The 20,869-nt window shown below is 43.6% G+C and overlaps 1 pseudogene; it reads left to right on the top strand.

Annotated features, from left to right (window-relative positions):
• LOC138666537 (zinc finger protein 850-like) overlaps nt 1-20,869 on the top strand; it is a 112,160-nt pseudogene that overhangs the window by 24,834 nt on the left and 66,457 nt on the right.

Raw genomic sequence — 20,869 nt, 5'->3', positions numbered from 1 at the left:
CCAGCATCAGAAGGATGTAGAGGTGCTGAAAGTGTTTGTACGAGACAGCTCAGCGAGATGGTCTGATATTGGGAGGAGCAGAGCAGTGTACAATATACCGTGCGAATCACCAGCATAACAGTCAAACACTGTCTATCTGTATAAAGTGCATTTTGTGTATAATGTCTCTTTCTGTCTATCTCTGACTGAGATAGTCAGAAACAATTTCAACATTCTAGTAGCATTCAATTAAACTGAACAAACATATCAATAAGATATTGGATAAATCAAGGAAATATCCATTCATCTAGGTAGATATCCTCAAAGTCCCCAAGAAGAAATTGACATCAAATTCTAAGATCATTACACTGTCTGATCGTCAAAAAAACATTCTGGTGCTTGTGGTGACAAGGACAATTCCCAGGTCTGAGGACCTCCTCGCAGTAGGGACATGATTATTCCCACCCTCTCGAACTCCTCCCCTGATGACTGGGGTTGCAAAGTAAAAAATAACCTACAGCTCTCCCTGAATAACCTGAACTGGTCTTTCTCTCCCTTAAATTTATCAGGGAGGGCCATTACAAGTTCGGGAGTGACCAGCTGTACATCAGAGGTTACTGACGTCACATCCACTGCCGTCACAGAGTGTGTGGACAGGCTTCATACTGGTGAAAAAGAAAAACGTATTGGCCAGACATGATGTCACACTAGTCACTACTCGCGGACTAGTATACAAAGCTAGAGCACACCTATGATGCATCCAAATACATAGAAATGTGCTAAATACTTATCATGGTGCTACACCTTGTATGGAAAATGATTTCATACAAAAGGAGAAGAGAGAAAGACCAATACAAACAATTAGTGCGCACACCTGATAAACAATCAAAAAATACATAGCTTTATTAGTAACCATGAACACACAAAAAATTGCATTAAAAACCATTAAAGCATGTAGAACAAACAGAGCAATCATCCAGCACCCCTGGTGCAATGTTAAATACCTGAATTGTCGTGTTTGTAGGAAGAAGCAATAGAAAATACATACAGGGTGGTCCAAAAGTAGGTGGACAGTATGTGTAATAGGGTTATGAAGTTGGTATTTCAAGTTTTGTTGTTTTTTGGACCTTTTTTTTTTTTTGATGGAACAGTCACAGGAGATAAGTATCTCAAAATTCTAATGAATCAAGTTGTTCCCCAGTTACAGCAACAGCCTAATTCAAATGACCTTTGTTTCCAACAAAATGGGACCCCTCCACATTATTCAAGAGTAGTCTGCGAGTATCTTGATGAAACATTTCCTAATAAACAGATTGGACGAAGAGGCTCACTTGCTTGGCCGGCACGTTCACCAGACTTTTTTCTTTTGGGGAGTTCTCAAGGACAAAGTTTATAGTCGAAAACCAAAAAGTGTCAGTGATTTGAAAAATTACATAAGAGATGCATTTCAAGAAATGAATACCCAAAGAGACTTGTGCAAAAATGTTTGTCGAAGCGTAAGGCTACTTTCACACTAGCCCGCAGGATGCGTTTTTTCTCCATAGGTTTGCATTAGCGATGCATTGCGACACGTCGCATCCGTCGTGCGACGGATGCGTTGTGTTTTGGCGGACCGTCAGCACAAAAAAAAGTTACATGTAACTTTTTTTGTTCGTCGTGTCCGCCATTTCTGACCGCGCATGCGCGGCCGGAACTCCGCCCCCTCCTCCCCGGACATTACAATGGGGCAGCAGATGCGTTGAAAAACTGCATCCGCTGCCCCCGTTGTGCTTTTATTTCACAGTATACGTCGGTACGTCGGCCCGACGCACTGCAACAGGCGCATACCGACGCTAGTGTGAAAATAGCCTAAGAGGCAGACTTCAAAGCTGTGGAAATTGTGATGGAAAACAGTTTGAACACCTGCGTTGATAAAATTTAAGGGCTTTTGTATTATTGTTCAGAATAAAATTTAATTGTCAATATTATGCTTGTGTTAGTAAATATAATTTTATATATAAATCAAAATAAATTATTTTCTGTCCACCTACTTTTGGACCACCATTTATATGAATATTTATAAAACCCTTGACTAGTTCATATTAGAAGTATTACCCATATGAAAAGATAGTAATTTAAGATTTAAGGTATGGTATAGAGGTCACATGCAAAAGATACGCATATTAAATAAATAGGGGGATAGAGCGAATCACCAGAAGAGGTTAGACCAAAGGAGCAAAGCCAACCAAATAGTGCTGCAAATGTTAACACTCAGATGCAAAGGGAAATCCCTTTGATAGATACTACTTCATATGCTCCCAGAACATAAACAACCATAATGAACTACCTTGATAAGTAGAAGGTGTGAAGACCAAAGATGTGGAGAGAAAGACCCCATGCGTATCACTGTTCTGCAACAGCTTCGTCAGGAGTGTGTGCCCAATGCCGAAGAGAGCTTGATATAGGAAGAGCCTAATGAGCAAAGTGCTTACCGGTGTGTATTGCTTATGAGCCAGGAAGGTAGCATAATGAAAATACATACAAAAATACACATACTGCTCCAATCTTACACCTGCTCTAAAGTCATGACTTCTATGTACACAGCAATCCTGCTCCTCCTCTTTGCCTTGTTTTGTGCTATAATTCATGTAGCTATGAGACAGACACCACCTAATAGCACCGACTTACAGGCCTCTTTATGATTCTCCACTGAACATTTCATTACAAAAATTTATTGACAAGCAAATTGAAGAGTAAAGCTTTAAAAAGCTAGCATTAGAAGAGGAACTAAAAATTGTACAACCTCTTAATATCATAAACTACTAGTCCTCGGATTGAAGTCTACAATTTGTATCCGTCTTCGTGAGCTAATACTTGAATTTTAATACAATTTGTTGCTAAATGCAGAATTTATGAAAAAAGTTTTTTTTTTTTTCTTGGCAGATGACTGTGTGTCTGAGGGATATCTAACAGTTACTGATTTTGAAGCAGCCAATTATGGTATCACACCATATATATTTGAAGAGCATGACATCATTTCAGATAAACTGCCAGCCCTTCATAGCAAAAATCTATCATCTATTCCTTATCAACAGTTCCCACCTTCTGATTTATTACAGACTCTTAAGCAAAATAATAACAAAAGTGATACTGAACATCAAAAAGCTCATTCAGGGAAGAAACCATTTTCATGTGCAGAATGTGGGAAATGTTTTACCAAGAAATCAAGGCTTACTGTACATGAGAGAAATCACACTGGGGAGAAGCCATTTTTATGTTCATTATGTGGGAAATTTTTTACCAGGAAAGAAAATCTTACTGCACATCAGAGAACTCACACAGGGGATAAACCATTTTCATGTGCAGAATGTGGGAAATATTTTACCTACAAATCAAATCTTGTTGCACATAAGAAAATTCACACAGGGGAGAAGCCGTTTTCTTGTTCAGAATGTGGGAAATGTTTTATCAAAAAAGCAAATTTTTGTGCACATCAGAGAATTCACACGGGGGAGAAGCCATATTCTTGTGAAGAATGTGGGAAATGTTTTGCCTACAAAGGGGTTCTAGTTAAACATAAAAGCACTCACACAGGGGAGAAGCCATTCTCATGTTCAATATGTGGTAAATCTTATAGCATTAAATCACATCTTGTTAGACATCAGATAAGCCATACAGGTGAAAAGCCATTTTCATGTTCAGAATGTGGAAAATGTTTTAAGAAGAAAGAAAATCTTACTGCACATCAGAGAATTCACACAGGGGAGAAGCCATTTTTATGTCAAGAATGTGGAAAATGTTTTACTGACAAAACAAATCTTGTTAGACATAGCAAGACTCACAACGATGAGAAGCCATTTTCATGTTCATAATGTGGGAAATGTTTTACCAACAAATGAAATCTTGTTGCACATCTGAGAACTCGCACAGGAGATTAGCCATATTCATGTCCATAATGTGGGAATTGTTCTTCTTGTAAATCCACTCTTTTTATAAATCTATGGGTAAGTTCACACAGGTCGTTTTTTGCTGCTTTTTTCTGCAGGTTTTGGAAAACCTGATCTTGGCAGGAAAGAAGCTGCGTTAAAAACGCAGGTTTAGGTGCTTTTTTTGGTTCATTTTTTTTCTCTTTGTCCATGCTAATGTCCTTGAATTTTCAGCAGCAAAAACTCAGCAAATAATGATACCTTCGTTTTTGCTGCGTTTTTGCAGCATCCATTCAAGTCAATGGGTGAAAACCACTGAAAAAACTCTGAAAGAAGTGACATGCTCTATGTCCATAAACGCAGCAAAGCACAAAATACTGATGACACAAAAAACCAATGTGTGCATGAAATTTCTGAAATCTCATAGGCTTTGCTGGTACTGTAAAAAGCAGCTGAAAATTAGCATAAAAAATACACAGCAAAAACGCCCTGTGTGAACTTACCCAAAAAATGCACACAGAGGAGAAGCCATTTTCATATTGAGTATTGGAAAATGTTTAACAAAGAAATATTTTCTTACACATCAGAGAAATTACACAGGGAAGTAGCCACCTCATAATTTATAAATGTATTTTATTGACGACGAGTACCAGAAAATTTACAGTAAAAGTTAAGTCACAAGCCTAAAAGGGAAAGCAATTTAGATCACTAAATGATAATTATTAGGAAATGTGCTGTATGCAATGAGCAATAAACATCAGCAAGTGTAATGCATATAACAATCCAAAATATTTCATCATATATATAGAATACTTTTTTGTGAACACTATAACTGCATCTTAAAGAGGTTGACCAGTCCTTCTCTGGTATACATGATTGGGACAGTTTCAGAGGCAAACGTCAGACAGCAGGCATCTAATAATTATGGTGTCTTATTAATCAAATGAGACCAACTGGATGGTTCCCTCTTCAACTGTCCTAATTAAGTAAAACAGCATCTACCTCCACCTGACACCAGACTACACAGAAGAGAGAGGTGTCGGACCGCCCCTTTAAAATTTGTAACAAAGGATTAATAAACAACTGCTTTTAATACTAATATCCATCTATTTGCGTCTATTGTTTTTATTGTCTATGAGTTAAGATAACGCCCTAGGACCTGTGTAGTTGAAGGAGAACTGGTATGGTTTGTATAGAAGTATTGAAGGCTGAATTACATTAAGGATCTCCGGTTTCTTAAGACACTTTTCCGCTTTTGAAATTGTCCTTTTATTTGAGACTAGTATAGTTACCCAGCTTTGCATTGCTCTATAAGAATTTCAGAGGACCTTTCATCAGTTTGTACATTTTAACTGGCCACATCATGAATTATTGGCTGCAGAGCAGGTAAAACTTTGCTTTTATTTTTTTATTTTTCCTCTCCTTTGCACAGATATGAACTTGTAAAGTTTAGGCCATTATTTATGTTATAGTTCAACTGGTTGTTACCACAGATTTGCCTCTGGGAACTTGTACTTCTTCCCCTTAATGAGTTAACAATCATAAGTAGGCAACATCATGCAGGAGAAAAAAAGAATACACCCTCCTTTCATCACTGATGTCTACAGCTACTATTTAGAGATACCGCAGAGCTATGTATCATTATAAACGATTTCAGATCTTATCGAACAGCAGTCAGTGAGGGAGGAGGACACCAGAACCGAGAGCATTGTGAGATAAGATCTTGAAGTGTTTGATACTGTTTGGTCTCAGGAGGAGAGGTGGATCCTCTAAGGCCGGCGTCACACTTGCGAGTTTTACGGACGTAAGAGCACAGAAACTACGTCCGTAAAACTCGCAAAACATACAGCATAATTATTCTCTATGCCCCTGCTCCTATCTGCCGTATTTTACTGATCAGTATTATACGGCTTTCTACGGCCGTAGAAAATCGCAGCATGCTGCGTTTGTCACCGTATTGCGCAAATAAAACGTCAATGAAAGTCTATGGAAGCCCCAAAAATACGGATTACACACGGACCAGCAGTGTGAATTGCCAGGAATACGCAGCGCTGTTAGAGAGAAAAGCCGGTAATTCAATTACCGGCTTTTGCTTTCTCCTTCCTAAACCCGACATGATATGAGACATAGTTTACATACAGTAAACCATCTCATATCCCCATTTTTTTGCATATTCCACACTACTAATGTTAGTAGTGTGTATGTGCAAAATTTGGCCGTTCTAGCTATTAAAATAAAGGGTTAAATGGCGGAAAAAATTGGCGTGGGCTCCCGCACAATTTTCTCCGCCAGAGTAGTAAAGCCAGTGACTGAGGGCAGATATTAATAGCCTGGAGAGGGTTCATGGTTATTACCCCCCCCCCCCCCCCCCTGGCTAAAAACGCCTGCCCCCAGCCACCCCAGAAAAGGCACATCTGGAAGATGCGCCTATTCTCGCACTTGGCCACTCTCTTCCCATTCCCGTGTAGCTGTGGGATATGGGGTAATGATGGGTTAATGCCACCTTGCTATTGTAAGGTGACATTAAGCCTAATTAATAATTGAGAGGCTTCAATTATGACACCTATCCATTATTATTCCAATACTAGTAAAGGGTTAAAAAAACACATTATTAAAAATTAATTTATTGAAAAAATCACAAAGGTTGTTGTATTAATTTATTCTACTCTCAATCCACTCACTGAAGACCTTCGATCTGTAAATTAAAAAAAAATAATAAACCAACAATATACATACCTTCCGAAGATCTGTAAGGTCCAACGATGTAAATCCATCTGAAGGGGTTAAAATATTTTGCAGCCACGAGCTCCGCTAATGCAGGCTGGTAAAGTAGGTCAATGACCTATATTTACCTGCATTTGCGGTGAGGCGCCCTCTGCTGGCTGTTCCTAGATCGTGGGAACTTTCCTAGAAAGCTCCCAGGCTCGAGTTCATATGAGGACAACCAGCAGAGGGCGCCCTCTTATGATCTCGAGCAAGGGAGCTTTCTAGGAAAGTTCCCACGATCTAGGAACAGCCAGCAGAGGGCGCCTCACCGCAAATGCAGACAAATATAGGTCATTGACCTACTTTACCTTCATTCGCCGGGGTTTTGCAGACATGAGCAGCCTGCATTAGCGGAGCTCGTGGCTGCAAAATATTTTAACCCCTTCAGATGGATTTACATCGTTGGACGTTTCAGATCTTCGGAAGGTATGTATATTGTTTTTTTTTTTTGTTTTTTTTACATTTACAGATCAACTCAGTGAGTGGATTGAGAGTAGAATAAATTAATACAACAACCTTTGTGATTTTTTCAATAAATTATTAAAAATTAATGTGTGTGTTTTTTTTTTTAACCCTTAACTAGTATTGGATTAATAATGGATAGGTGTCATAATTGACGCCTCTCCATTATTAATTAGGCTTAATGTCACCTTACAATAGCAAGGTGGCATTAACCCTTCATTACCCCATATCCCACCGCTACACGGGAATGGGAAGAGAGTGGCCAAGTGCCAGAATAGGCGCATCTTCCAGATGTGCCTTTTCTGGGGTGGCTGGGGGCAGATGTCTTTAGCCAGGGGGGGGGGCCAATAACCATGGACCCTCTCCAGGCTATTAATATCTGCCCTCAGTCACTGGCTTTACTATTCTGGCGGAGAAAATTGTGCGGGAGCCCACGCCAATTTTTTCTGCCATTTAACCCTTTATTTTAATAGCTAGAACGGCCAAATTTTGCATATACACACTACTAATATTAGTAGTGTGGAATATGCAAAAAAATGGTGATATGAGATGGTTTACTGTATGTAAACCAGGTCTGATATCATGTCGGGTTTAGGAAGGAGATAGGAAAAGCCGGTAATTGAATTACCGGCTTTCTGCTATCTCGCGCTGTATGAAGTAATAACATATATACATATATGTGTCTACTGACATATATATATATATATATATATATATATATATATATATACAGTATATATGTTTTGGTTTTTTTTTAACACATGGATCCCTTGTATAGCCGTATGTCGGTTTTGCAAGCCTGCGATAAAAACACGCAGTACGGATTACATACGGAGTATGCCATGCGCAAAAAAACGCTGAAACACCCTGCCTACGGAGGAGCTACGGACCACTATTTTCGGGACTTTTCAGCGTATTACGGCCGTAATATACGGACCATATTTTCATACGCTGTGTGTGACGTCAGCCTAAGCCCTAGGAAACAGGTACTGGAAGCACTGGAGACTGCTGGAAGACAGTACATCGGGAGGTAGATACCGGATGCGCTGGAAGCCGCAGGACGCATATGATGAAGGTGCGAGAGTGCCTGGTAACACATACCAAATAGGTACCATTTAGGCTGCGTTCATATTTGCGTTGTGCGGGAATGCGTCGGCGACGCAATGCACAACGCAAACAAAAACGCATGCAAAACGCATTGTTTTGTGACACATGCGTCCTTTTTTGGCATGATTTTGGACGCAAAAAATGCAACTTACTGCGTCCTCTGCGCCCTGACGCTTGCGCCAAAAAAGACGCATGCGTCACAAAACGCAAGACAATGCATGTCCATGTGCCCCCATGTTAACTATAAAGGCGCATGACGCATGCGTCACCGCGGCTGCGCCCGACGCAGTCCCACAAAACGCTAATGTGAACGTACCCTTACCCTCAGACACGCTTCCTATTTTCAACAATTGAACTTGTCAGCCATTTGTCTCCAGCGACAATGCAAATAAGACCTTGGCAGGGTCGAAACATTGGTTTTTGTTGCTATTTTTTTGCCGATTCATTTCCTGCACCTTCTTCCACATCAATGCTTTTGTCTTATTCGCTATATGTGAAATAAACTTTCTGCAAATGTTCATCAAGAGTGTGCGGTGATTCTTTACCACTCTATGACAGGTGTGTAACTGTACCCCTCTCTCCCTTTTATTACTGATTTCAAATGATTCCATAACAGCCAAAAGAGGATGAAATCAAATTGTGAGAAAAAGAGCGACCATAGAGCTGGATGGGGATTCAGCCTGCAAGCAGACTGCAGATACTCCAGGTGTTTGTGGTATAGATTGTCACTGGGAAATTAGCTAGTTCAAGAAGATGTCGCCAATCCTTAGTGTCCAATTTTATGACTAAGAGTTCATGGTCACCAATGGAATAATTCTATTCTTCTGGAGAAAATTTTGTGGAGAAAAATCCACAGGTATGATTTCTTGCTCTAGAGATATTTTTAGAGAGAAGTGCTCCTACTCCAATAGAGGCATCCAGTTCAAGGAAGAAAGGTCTGTCCACGTCAGGATGGGTCAGGACTAGGGTTGAGCGAAACGGATCGTTCATTTTCAAAAGTCGCCGACTTTTGGCAAAGTTGGGTTTCATGAAACCCGACCCGATCCCTGTGTGGGGTCGGCCATGCGGTACGCGATTTTCGCGCCAAAGTCGCGTTTCGTATGACGCGCTTGGCGCCATTTTTTTCAGCCAATGAAGGGGCGTGGGCAGAGTGATGACATAGGTCTTAGGGGCGTGGACGCCTATCGCCATGTTGTCGCTTGTGCGCTGTAGCGATTTGCACTGTGTAACACCAGCTTTTCAGTTGAGAGAGAGAGAGAGAGAGAGAAAAAAAAAAAATATTCCCATTGGCTTTCCATTGGGTTTCGTGTTTCGGTCGATCCTCGACTTTTCGCCATAATCGGCCGATTTCACTCGACTCGACTTTTGAGATAGTTGGGTTTCGCGAAACCCGGCTCGACCCTAAAAAAGTCAAGGTCGCTCAACCCTAGTCAGGACAGGAGCAGCATAGAAACCAGTCTTGAGTTCTAGAAAGGTTTGAACAGCAGATTCTGACCAGTTCTGGAAAATGAATGCCCTTCCGAGTTAGGATCGTCAGCAGAGCAACCACATTTTCTGCAAGAAATCTGCATGCGGATTTTTCACATATATCTTGCGGATTTTTTGTGTGTTTTTCTGGAGGTTCTGGGATGCAATAATATAGTGGGAAATTCGCAAAAAACATTTCGCGGAAAAAAACGCAACATATGCACAGAAATTGCGGAATGCATTCTAAATGATAGGATGCATATGTATGCATATTTTAAGCATGTTTATCGCGTTTTTATAGCGAAAAATTCGGAACATGTGCACACAGCCTTAAGTAGTTTTTATTTAACCCTCAACTGGTGAGGTGGGGTTTCCTATACCCCAATGAAATCTCTTATTTCTACAGAAAATGCAAAGATCACATTTGTTTTTAATCGTTTTCTTATTGGCGATTGATTACACGAGTATGACACCCACAAGTACCAGAAAATGTAATAGTTTGATAAAAATAAAGTTTTCAAAATTTGAAAATGTGTAAAAAAAAAAAGAGTTACATGAGTGGTGATGTGATAATATCTGTAAAGCGCTGCGGAATATGTTAACGCTATATAAAGATTATTATTATGTGAGGTTCAGCAAGGCCAAGACAGCACTTAGCGACAGCTAGCTCTGCTATGCGTGGCCAGAAGAGAGAGGCCTAGACGACATCCTGTTTACAAGGAAATGGATGGAAGCTAGTGAGAAACGTATCCTCATACCAGCATTTTTCAATGAATGGCAGCCGAACAAAAATTCCCTGGGGTGTGGCAAACCCCACCTCACCAGTTGAGGGTTAGACTGATGGTAATAATGAGCAAATTCACACACGCGGCTCCGCTCCGTACACCATGAAAACATGGGGCTCTGCTCCGTACACCTTGAACACATGCGGCTCCACTCCATACACCTCGAACACACGGCTCCGCTCTGTACACCTCGTACACACCCAGCTCTGCTCCGTACACCTCTTACACATGTGGCTCCGCTCCGTACACCTCGTACACACACGGCTCCGCTCCGCACACTTCATACACACACGGCTCTGCTACACCCACACTGTAAACCCCTCCTGACCCCACACATAAACTTCCCCTCATCCAGCACCATGACAACCAGCACAGCAGAGTCCTGCATACACTGAGGCCCCTGATCATGTGACCCCTGACTCCTCCCCTCCTGTGACCTCATCACAGGTCCTGTGTGCACAGAGCAGCCATATATGTGGAGGTAGGTGCTGGGGCCCCGTTATTCTCTATCAGGATTAGCCGCTGGTCACACTCGGCCATTTTTCCTCCCCATATAATAAATGGCCTTTCCCATCTCTGTGATATTCCGTTTTCCATGTTTCCCCCCTGAATACACACGTTCTCCCCCCGTTGCTGATCTCTGGGGTCTGACCTGTGACTTATATGTCGCTGCTCCCCCCACTACAGAACGCTGCGACTAATGACTACATGGACGCCAATATCGCTGTACTCGTTAGTAACGTTCTGTCCTCAGTCTCTCTCCCACACAAGGTCTCCTTGTTTCTCCCCATTCAGATGTTCGGAACATGGAGAGGCCATTAGTGATCGGCACCGGCCATATTAACCCCTTAACGACCAGGAGTTTTTCGGTTTTGCGTTTTTGTTTTTTGCTCCCCTCCTTCTCAGAGCCATAGCTTTTTTATTTTTCCGTCAATATGGCCATTGTTTGTTGCGGGACAAGTTGTACTTTTGAACGACACCATTGGTTTTAGCATGTCAGGTACTAGAAAACGGGAAAAAAATTCCAAGTGCAGTGAAATTGCAAAAAAAAGTGCAATCCCACACTTGCTTTTTGTTTGGCTTTTTTGCTAGGTTTACTAAAGGCTAAATCTCCTCAGCTCCTTTGCTGCTGTGTGCAGCTCTCCCCACAGCATTAATACCTGGGAGCCGTGACAATTTTGTTGCACAACCTTTTGAGGCAATCACTGCAATCAAACGATTTTTGTAACTGTCAATGAGACTTCTGCACGTCTCGACAGGTATTTTGTCCCACTCCTCAAGAGCAAACTGCTCCAGTTGTCTCGTGTTTGCAGGTTGCCTTTTCCAGACGGCATGTTTCAGCTCTTTCCAATGATGCTCAATAGGATTTAGGTCAGGGCACATAGAGGGCCACTTCAGAATAGTCCAATGCAGGGGTGTCAAACTGCATTCCTCGAGGGCTGCAAACAGGTCATGTTTTCAGGATTTCCTTGTACTGCACAGGTGATAATTTAATCACCTACACACATAATGATTGCAGCACCTTGTGCAATGCTAAGGAAATCTTGAAAACTCGCATGGTATGCGGCCCTCGAGGAATGCAGTTTGACAATGTGTTCCTCTCAGCCATTCTTGGGTGTTTTTAGCTGTGTGTTTTGGGTCATTATCCTGTCGCAAGACCCATGACCTGCGACTGAGACCAAGCTTTTTGACACTGGGCAGCACATTTCTTTCTAGAATCCCTTGATAGTCTTGATATTTCATTGTACCCTGCACAGATTCTAGACACCCTGTGCCAGATGCAGCAAAGCAGCCCCAGAACATAACAGAGCCTCCTCCATGTTTCACAGTACGGACAGTGTTTTTTTTCTTGATATTCTTCATTTTTTCATCTGTGAACATAGAGAATTTTGCCTTGCCAAAATTTCCATTTTTGTCTCATCTGTCCATAGGACATTCTCCCAGAAGCTTTGTGGCTTGTCAACATGTAGTTTGGCAAATTCCAGTCTGGCTTTTTTTATGATTTTTTTTTTCAACAATGGTGTCCTCCTTAGTCGTCCCCCATGAAGTCCATTTTGGCTCATATAACGATGCATGGTGCGATCTGACACTGATGTTCCTTGAGCTTGAAGTTCACCTTTAATCTGTTTGGAAGTTTTTCTGAGCTCTTTTGTTACCGTTCGTATTATCTGTCTCTGTGATTTGTCATCACTTTTTCTCCTGCAGCCACGTCCAGTGAAGTTGGCTATAGTCCCATGGATCTTAAATTTCTAAATAATATATGTAACTGTAGTCACAGGAACATCAAGCTGCTTTGAGATGGTCTTCTAACTTTTACCTTTAATATGTTTGTCTATAATTTTCTTTCTAATCTCCTGAGACAACTGTTTCCTTCACTTCCTCTGGTCCATGTTGAGTGTGATACACACCATGTCACCAAACATCACCGTAAGTATCTGTAGCCCTATATACAGACCCACTCACTGATTCCAAGATTGTAGACACCTGTTATGCTTATTAATGGACACACTGTGATTTAACATGTCCCTTTTGTCACATTATTGTCATGATTCTATTGTAGGATTTGAGCAGGAGCCTCAGTGGTTAATGCTGCTGGCCTCCCTTTGGATAGGGGAGGGCTTTTAGAGCCGCGGAAGGCTTGCTTTGTCAGTTATACTTCCCTCAGCTGAGCTAAGTGACCCCTGTACGCTTGTGTGTTTGTGCCTTCTGCCTGCCTTGTGATTCTTCATCCCGTTTTGTCCCGGCCTGTCCCCCACGTCGCACTTGCCTGCCGTTTAGGTTCTGTCTGTGGATTATCTGGTTCTCTGACCCCAGCTTGGTTTCTGACTTCCCTTTCGGTTGTTCCATCAGCTCTGGTATTACCCGCTCAGTTTCCTGACACCCGTTTGTACCCGGTTACTATACTGTTGTGAATTCTGTGGCTGAATTCACTCCTGTGGTCACAAGTGGTATTGCAGCCTCTGGGCTTCCTCCCTCAGGTGTTTTGGTGAGCTCGTTGGCTGCCTTGCTATTTAACTCCACCTGAGTCTGTCTTCCTTGCTCCTTGTCAATGTTCCAGTGTTGGATCTGAGCTACTGCATCTTTCCTGTGGCCTGCTGCTCTGCTAGATAAGTGTTACTTTGTTTTTGTTTCCGTTTTTTCTGTCCAGCTGTGCTATTCTCTTTTGCTGGAAGCTCTGAGACGCAAAGGGTGCACCGCCGTGCCGTTAGTTCGGCACGGTGGGTCTTTTTGCCCCCCTTTGCGTGGTTCTGCTTTAGGGTTTTTTGTAGACTGCATAGTTCTCTTTGCTATCCTCGCTCTGTCTAGAATATCAGGCCTCACTTTGCTGAATCTATTTCATTCCTACGTTTTGTCTTTTCATCTTGCTAACAGTCATTATATGTGGGGGGCTGCCTATTCCTTTGGGGTATTTCTCTGAGGCAAGTCAGGCTTGTATTTCTATCTTCAGGCTAGTCAGCTCCTCAGGCAGTGCCGAGTTGCATAGGTAGTGTTAGGCGCAATCCACTGCTGCTTTTAGTTGTGTGAGGATAGGTTCAGGTATTGCAGTCTGCAGAGATTCCACGTCTCAGAGCTTGTTCTATTGTTTTTGGGTTATTGCCATATCACTGTATGTGCGCTGATTACTGCACACTGTGTTGCCTGATAGCACAGCATAACAGTACAAGGAGCCAAAACCAATGATTCTCAATAGAGGGAAAAAAGAAGTCCTGACATCATTTTTTTTTCCTCAGCTCTGTCTTCAGTTTTTGTTTTTTTTTTCCCCTAGACATTGGAGTGCTTCGGGACACAGCTGTGGACATGGATATTCAGGCTCTGTGCTCCTCAATGGATAATCTCGTTATAAATGTACAAAAGATTCAAGATACAATTGATCAGAAATCTATGCTAGAACCAAGAATTCCTATTCCTGATTTGTTTTTTGGTGACAGAACTAAGTTCCTGAGCTTCAAAAATAATTGTAAGCTATTTCTGGCCTTGAAACCTCATTCTTCTGGTAATCCTATTCAACAGGTTTTGATTATTATTTCTTTTTTGCGCGGCGACCCACAGGACTGGGCGTTTTCTCTTGCGCCAGGAGACCCTGCATTGAGTAATGTTGATGCGTTTTTCCAGGCGCTTGGATTGCTTTACGATGAGCCTAATTCAGTGGATCAGGCTGAGAAAAATTTGCTGGCTTTATGCCAGGGTCAGGATGATGTAGAAGTATATTGTCAGAAATTTAGGAAGTGGTCAGTACTCACTCTGTGGAATGAATCTGCACTGGCGGCTTGGTTCAGAAAGGGTCTCTCTGAAGCTCTTAAGGATGTCATGGTGGGATTTCCTATGCCTGCTGGTTTGAATGAGTCTATGTCCTTGGCCATTCAGATCGGTCGTCGCTTGCGCGAGCGTAAATCTGTGCACCATCTGGCGGTATTGTCTGAGAGTAAACCTGAGCCTATGCAGTGCGACAGGACTATGACTAAAGTTGAACGGCAAGAACACAGACGTCTGAACAGGCTGTGTTTCTACTGTGGTGATTCCACTCATGCTATTTCTAATTGTCCTAAGCGCACTAGGCGGTTCGATAGCTCTGCCGTCATTGGTACTGTACAGTCCAAATTCCTTCTGTCCATTACCTTGATATGCTCTTTGTCATCGTATTCTGTCATGGCGTTTGTGGATTCAGGCGCTGCCCTGAATCTGATGGATTTGGATTATGCTAAACGTTGTGGATTTTTCTTGGAGCCTTTGCGGTGTCCTATTCCGTTGAGAGGAATTGATGCTACACCTTTGGCCAAGAATAAGCCTCAGTACTGGGCCCAGCTGACCATGTGCATGGCTCCTGCACATCAGGAAGTTATTCGCTTTCTGGTACTGCATAATCTGCATGATGTGGTCGTGTTGGACTTGCCAATGCTCCATCTGTTTTTCAGTCTTTTATGCATGACATTTTCCGTGAGTATCTGGATAAATTCCTGATTGTTTACTTGGATGACATTTTGATCTTCTCTGATGATTGGGAGTCTCATGTGAAGCAAGTCAGAATGGTTTTCCAGGTACTGCGTGCTAATTCCTTGTTCGTGAAGGGATCAAAGTGTCTCTTCGGTGTGCAGAAAGTTTCATTTTTGGGGTTCATCTTTTCCCCTTCTACTATCGAGATGGATCCGGTTAAGGTCCAGGCCATCCAGGATTGGACTCAGCCGACATCTCTGAAAAGTCTGCAGAAATTCCTGGGCTTTGCTAATTTTTATCGTCGCTTCATCTGTAATTTTTCTAGCATTGCCAGACCATTGACCGATTTGACCAAGAAGGGTGCTGATTTGGTTAATTGGTCTTCTGCTGCCGTGGAAGCTTTTCAGGAGTTGAAGCGTCGTTTTTGCTGTGCCCCTGTGTTGTGTCAACCAGATGTTTCTCTTCCGTTCCAGGTCGAGGTTGATGCTTCTGAGATTGGAGCAGGGGCGGTTTTGTCACAGAGAGGTTCTGGTTGCTCAGTGTTGAAACCATGTGCTTTCTTTTCCAGGAAATTTTCTGCTGCTGAGCGTAATTATGATGTGGGCAACCGAGAGTTGCTGGCCATGAAGTGGGCATTCGAGGAGTGGCGTCATTGGCTTGAGGGAGCTAAGCATCGCGTGGTGGTATTGACTGATCATAAGAATCTTACTTATCTCGAGTCTGCCAAGCGCTTGAATCCTAGACAGGCCCGTTGGTCGTTATTTTTTGCTCGTTTTGATTTTGTGATTTCGTACCTTCCGGGCTCTAAAAATGTGAAGGCGGATGCTCTGTCTAGGAGTTTTGTGCCCGACTCTCCGGGGTTATCTGAGCCGGCGAGTATCCTCAAGGAAGGAGTCATTGTGTCTGCCATCTCTCCTGATTTGCGGAGAGTGTTGCAGAAATTTCAGGCTAATAAACCTGATCGTTGTCCGGCCGAGAAACTGTTCGTCCCTGATAGGTGGACTAGTAAAGTTATCTCTGAACTTCATTGTTCAGTGCTGGCTGGTCATCCAGGAATCTTTGGTACCAGAGAGTTAGTGGCTAGATCCTTCTGGTGGCCATCTCTGTCACGGGATGTGCGTGCTTTTGTGCAGTCCTGTGGGATTTGTGCTAGGGCTAAGCCCTGCTGTTCACGTGCCAGTGGGTTGCTTTTGCCCTTGCCGGTCCCGAAGAGGCCTTGGACACATATTTCGATGGATTTCATTTCTGACCTTCCCGTTTCTCAAAAGATGTCGGTCATTTGGGTGGTCTGTGATCGCTTTTCTAAAATGGTCCATCTGGTGCCCTTGGTTAAATTGCCTTCCTCCTCTGATTTGGTGCCTTTGTTCTTCCAGCATGTGGTTCGTTTGCATGGCATTCCTGAGAATATTGTTTCTGACAGAGGTTCCCAGTTTGTCTCGAGGTTCTGGCGAGCCTTTTGTGGTAGGATGGGCATTGACCTATCTTTTTCCTCGGCCTTCCATCCTCAGACTAATGGCCAGACCGAACGAACCAATCAGACCTTGGAAACATATCTGAGATGTTTTGTTTCTGCTGACCAGGATGATTGGGTGTCATTTTTGCCGTTGGCTGAGTTCGCCCTTAATAATCGGGCCAGCTCGGCTACCTTGGTCTCTCCATTTTTCTGCAATTCTGGGTTCCATCCTCGTTTCTCTTCAGGACAGGTTGAGTCTTCGGACTGTCCTGGTGTGGATTCTGTGGTGGACAGGTTGCAGCAGATCTGGACTCAGGTAGTGGACAATTTGACCTTGTCCCAGGAGAAGGCTCAGCTTTTCGCTAATCGTAGACGCCGTGTGGGTCCCCGACTTCGTGTTGGGGATCTGGTTTGGTTATCTTCTCGTCATATTCCTATGAAGGTTTCCTCTCCTAAATTTAAACCTCGTTTTATTGGTCCGTATAGGATTTCAGAGATTCTCAATCCGGTGTCTTTTCGTCTGACCCTCCCAGACTCCTTTTCCATACATAATGTATTCCATAGGTCGTTGTTGAGAAGATACGTGGCACCTATGGTTCCATCTGTGGAGCCTCCTGCCCCTGTTTTGGTGGAGGGGGAATTGGAGTATATTGTGGAGAAAATTTTGGATTCTCGTGTCTCTAGACGGAAACTCCAGTATCTGGTCAAATGGAAGGGTTATGCTCAGGAGGATAATTCCTGGGTTTTTGCCTCTGATGTCCATGCCCCAGATCTTGTTCGTGCCTTTCATGTGGCTCATCCTGGTCGGCCTGGGGGTTCTGGTGAGGGTTCAGTGACCCCTCCTCAAGGGGGGAGTACTGTTGTGAATTCTGTGGCTGAATTCACTCCTGTGGTCACAAGTGGTATTGCAGCCTCTGGGCTTCCTCCCTCAGGTGTTTTGGTGAGCTCGTTGGCTGCCTTGCTATTTAACTCCACCTGAGTCTGTCTTCCTTGCTCCTTGTCAATGTTCCAGTGTTGGATCTGAGCTACTGCATCTTTCCTGTGGCCTGCTGCTCTGCTAGATAAGTGTTACTTTGTTTTTGTTTCCGTTTTTTCTGTCCAGCTGTGCTATTCTCTTTTGCTGGAAGCTCTGAGACACAAAGGGTGCACCGCCGTGCCGTTAGTTCGGCACGGTGGGTCTTTTTGCCCCCCTTTGCGTGGTTCTGCTTTAGGGTTTTTTGTAGACTGCATAGTTCTCTTTGCTATCCTCGCTCTGTCTAGAATATCAGGCCTCACTTTGCTGAATCTATTTCATTCCTACGTTTTGTCTTTTCATCTTGCTAACAGTCATTATATGTGGGGGGCTGCCTATTCCTTTGGGGTATTTCTCTGAGGCAAGTCAGGCTTGTATTTCTATCTTCAGGCTAGTCAGCTCCTCAGGCAGTGCCGAGTTGCATAGGTAGTGTTAGGCGCAATCCACTGCTGCTTTTAGTTGTGTGAGGATAGGTTCAGGTATTGCAGTCTGCAGAGATTCCACGTCTCAGAGCTTGTTCTATTGTTTTTGGGTTATTGCCATATCACTGTATGTGCGCTGATTACTGCACACTGTGTTGCCTGATAGCACAGCATAACACTATACGCTTGTCGGCTCCCCTACCGGTCACCTCCCGGTTGTACGCTTGGAGCTCCGCTGATCACTCCAGGAGTTCCGACTGCTGGCCCCGGCCCCTCCTCCTGCGATCACGTGCTGCCTGTCCTACACGCCGGCAACCGTTCCGTTATGTGTCTGCGGGTGCTGTGTACCCATCCCCGTCTGCTGTACGGGACTCGTGTCCGGACCTGGACAGGTCGGTCACGAGGTCCCTGATATTATATCTGACCGCAACAGTAACCTTCTGTGGTTAGGGTGCAGTATGGACCCCATGCGCACCCTGTCTGAGCATGTGAAGCACCTGTCTCAGATGCTGCTGAAACTAAACATGGAGCAGCAAACCCTGCCCAGTCCCAACAACAGGTGACTGACGCGGTTCAGGCGGCTCTGTCCTCAGGAATTCAGGGGGCGGGGGTTAGAGAAGTCGCTCTGTTCCCTCCTGAACCCCGGTTAAGTTACCTGATACATTTTCCGGTAACAAAAAATTTTTTAGAGTCTTTAAAGAGGGCTTCCGGCTTTTCTTCTCTTTAAGACCCCGCTCCTCTGGAGATGAAAGTCAGAGGGTCGGTGATGTCATGTCTCTGTTCAGGGGGCTCCGCAAGCCTGGGCATTTTCTCTCCCCTCTACGGCCCCTGAGAGAGTGTTGCTGAATGCATTTTTTTGAGACCCTTTGGCACATTTACGATGAGCCTGATAGAGTGCGTCTGGCGGAGGATATGGTGATGAGTGTGTCAGGGGAAGCACTCGGCCAAATGGTTTTGCTCGGAATTCAGACATTGGGGTTCTGGATGTTTCGTGAGATAACGCTGCCCTCCGGGGCTTGTTCCGTAGAAGCCTGTCCGATTGTCTGAAGGATGCCCTGGCACTTCATCCTCCACCTGATTCCCTGGATGATACCATGACCCAAGCGGTTCCTATGGAGTGTAGGTTGCGGGCAGGAGGAATTATGCTACTGGAAACATCATTGTTCCCCGGTGGAGACGATGCTATAGCTACTTCTGAGGCTATGGAGGTGGGCGCCATTGCTTTGAATGAGAAAGAGAGAAAACATCATCGTGAGAAGCAGTTGTTTCTATTGTGGAGAGTCGGGACACTGGAAGAGGGATTGTCCATCCTGCCCTTTACCATTCAAGTCGGTGGGAAATGACTACGTCTGGGTGATGGTCAAGGACACCATCCAGACCCCCAGGTACACCTCTCCTCATTTGCTAAAGTTTTGCTACTGGTGGAACTGTTGGTGGACGGTTGTCCTTATTTTTCTACATCTTTTGTGGACTGCGATTCATCCATCAACTTGGTCAGTCCTCACTTGATTTCACAATATAAGATCGGGACAGGTAGACCCTAGACCGGTGAAAATGGTGGCCATTGACCATACGTCTCAGAGGTTTTTTCCTTCAAAATTGATCATGTTGAAGAAATAAGTTGTTTTGCCTTGGGAAATTTTCCTGCTGGGTTGGTGTTGGGAACGCCCTAGTTGCAGCGCCATAACTTTATCATCAATTGGGTGATGGGGGAGATTGTTCAATGGGGCCCTAATTGTGTGAACCATGGTTGTGAATCTGAATTGCTATTTGAACCCGTGAAGTCTGTCTCTGTGTCGTCTGTCGGTCTGGAAGATATTGCGGAGTACCTGAAGGACTTCGAAGACATGTTCTCCGAAAGCGAGGTTGAGGTTTTACCGCCACATAGACCCTTTGATTGTGCCATTGAGCTGGTTCCTGGGGCTAAGTTGCCTAAAGCCCGTCTGTTCAACTTGTCCGGTCCTGATCGTTTAGCCATGAAGGAGTATATTGCAGAAAGCCTGCACAAGGGGCATATACGTCCTTCCATCTCTCCAGTGGCTGCCGGATTCTTTTTCATTTGAAAAAAAAATGGCGGTCTTTGTCCCTGCCTTGACTTTTGAGAACTTAATAAAATAACCGTGAAAAACACATACCCTCTTCCCCTCACCCCAGATCTTTGTAATCAGTTGTCTGGTGCTAAATGGTTCTCCAAACTTGATCTCCAGGAAGCCTATAATCTGATAAGGGTTTGGGAGGGGAACGAGTGGAAAATGGCCTTCCTCACATCTGAGGGACTCTTTGAAAATCTGGTCATGCCGTTTGGACTTTAGAATGCTCACGCAATTTTTTAGAATTTCATTGATGTGGTATTTGCTGACCTTATAGGACGTTTTGTCATTATTTATTTGGATGATATTTTGGTGTGTTCCCTGGACAGTCAGACTCATTTGCAGCATCTACGTACTATGCTGCAAAGACTCGGAGAAAACCAGTTATTTGCTAAATTAGAGAAATGTTCGTTTTTTTTTTACAGGAACGGTCTTTTTTGGGTCTGATTGTGTAATTTGAGAGGTTCCGTATGGATCCCAGGAAGGTGC

The sequence above is a fragment of the Ranitomeya imitator genome, chromosome 2, assembly GCF_032444005.1.
Source record: "Ranitomeya imitator isolate aRanImi1 chromosome 2, aRanImi1.pri, whole genome shotgun sequence".
Lineage (NCBI taxonomy): Eukaryota > Metazoa > Chordata > Amphibia > Anura > Dendrobatidae > Ranitomeya > Ranitomeya imitator.
Note: the sequence above shows the minus strand (reverse complement) of the source record. Positions and strands in the feature narration are given on the sequence as shown.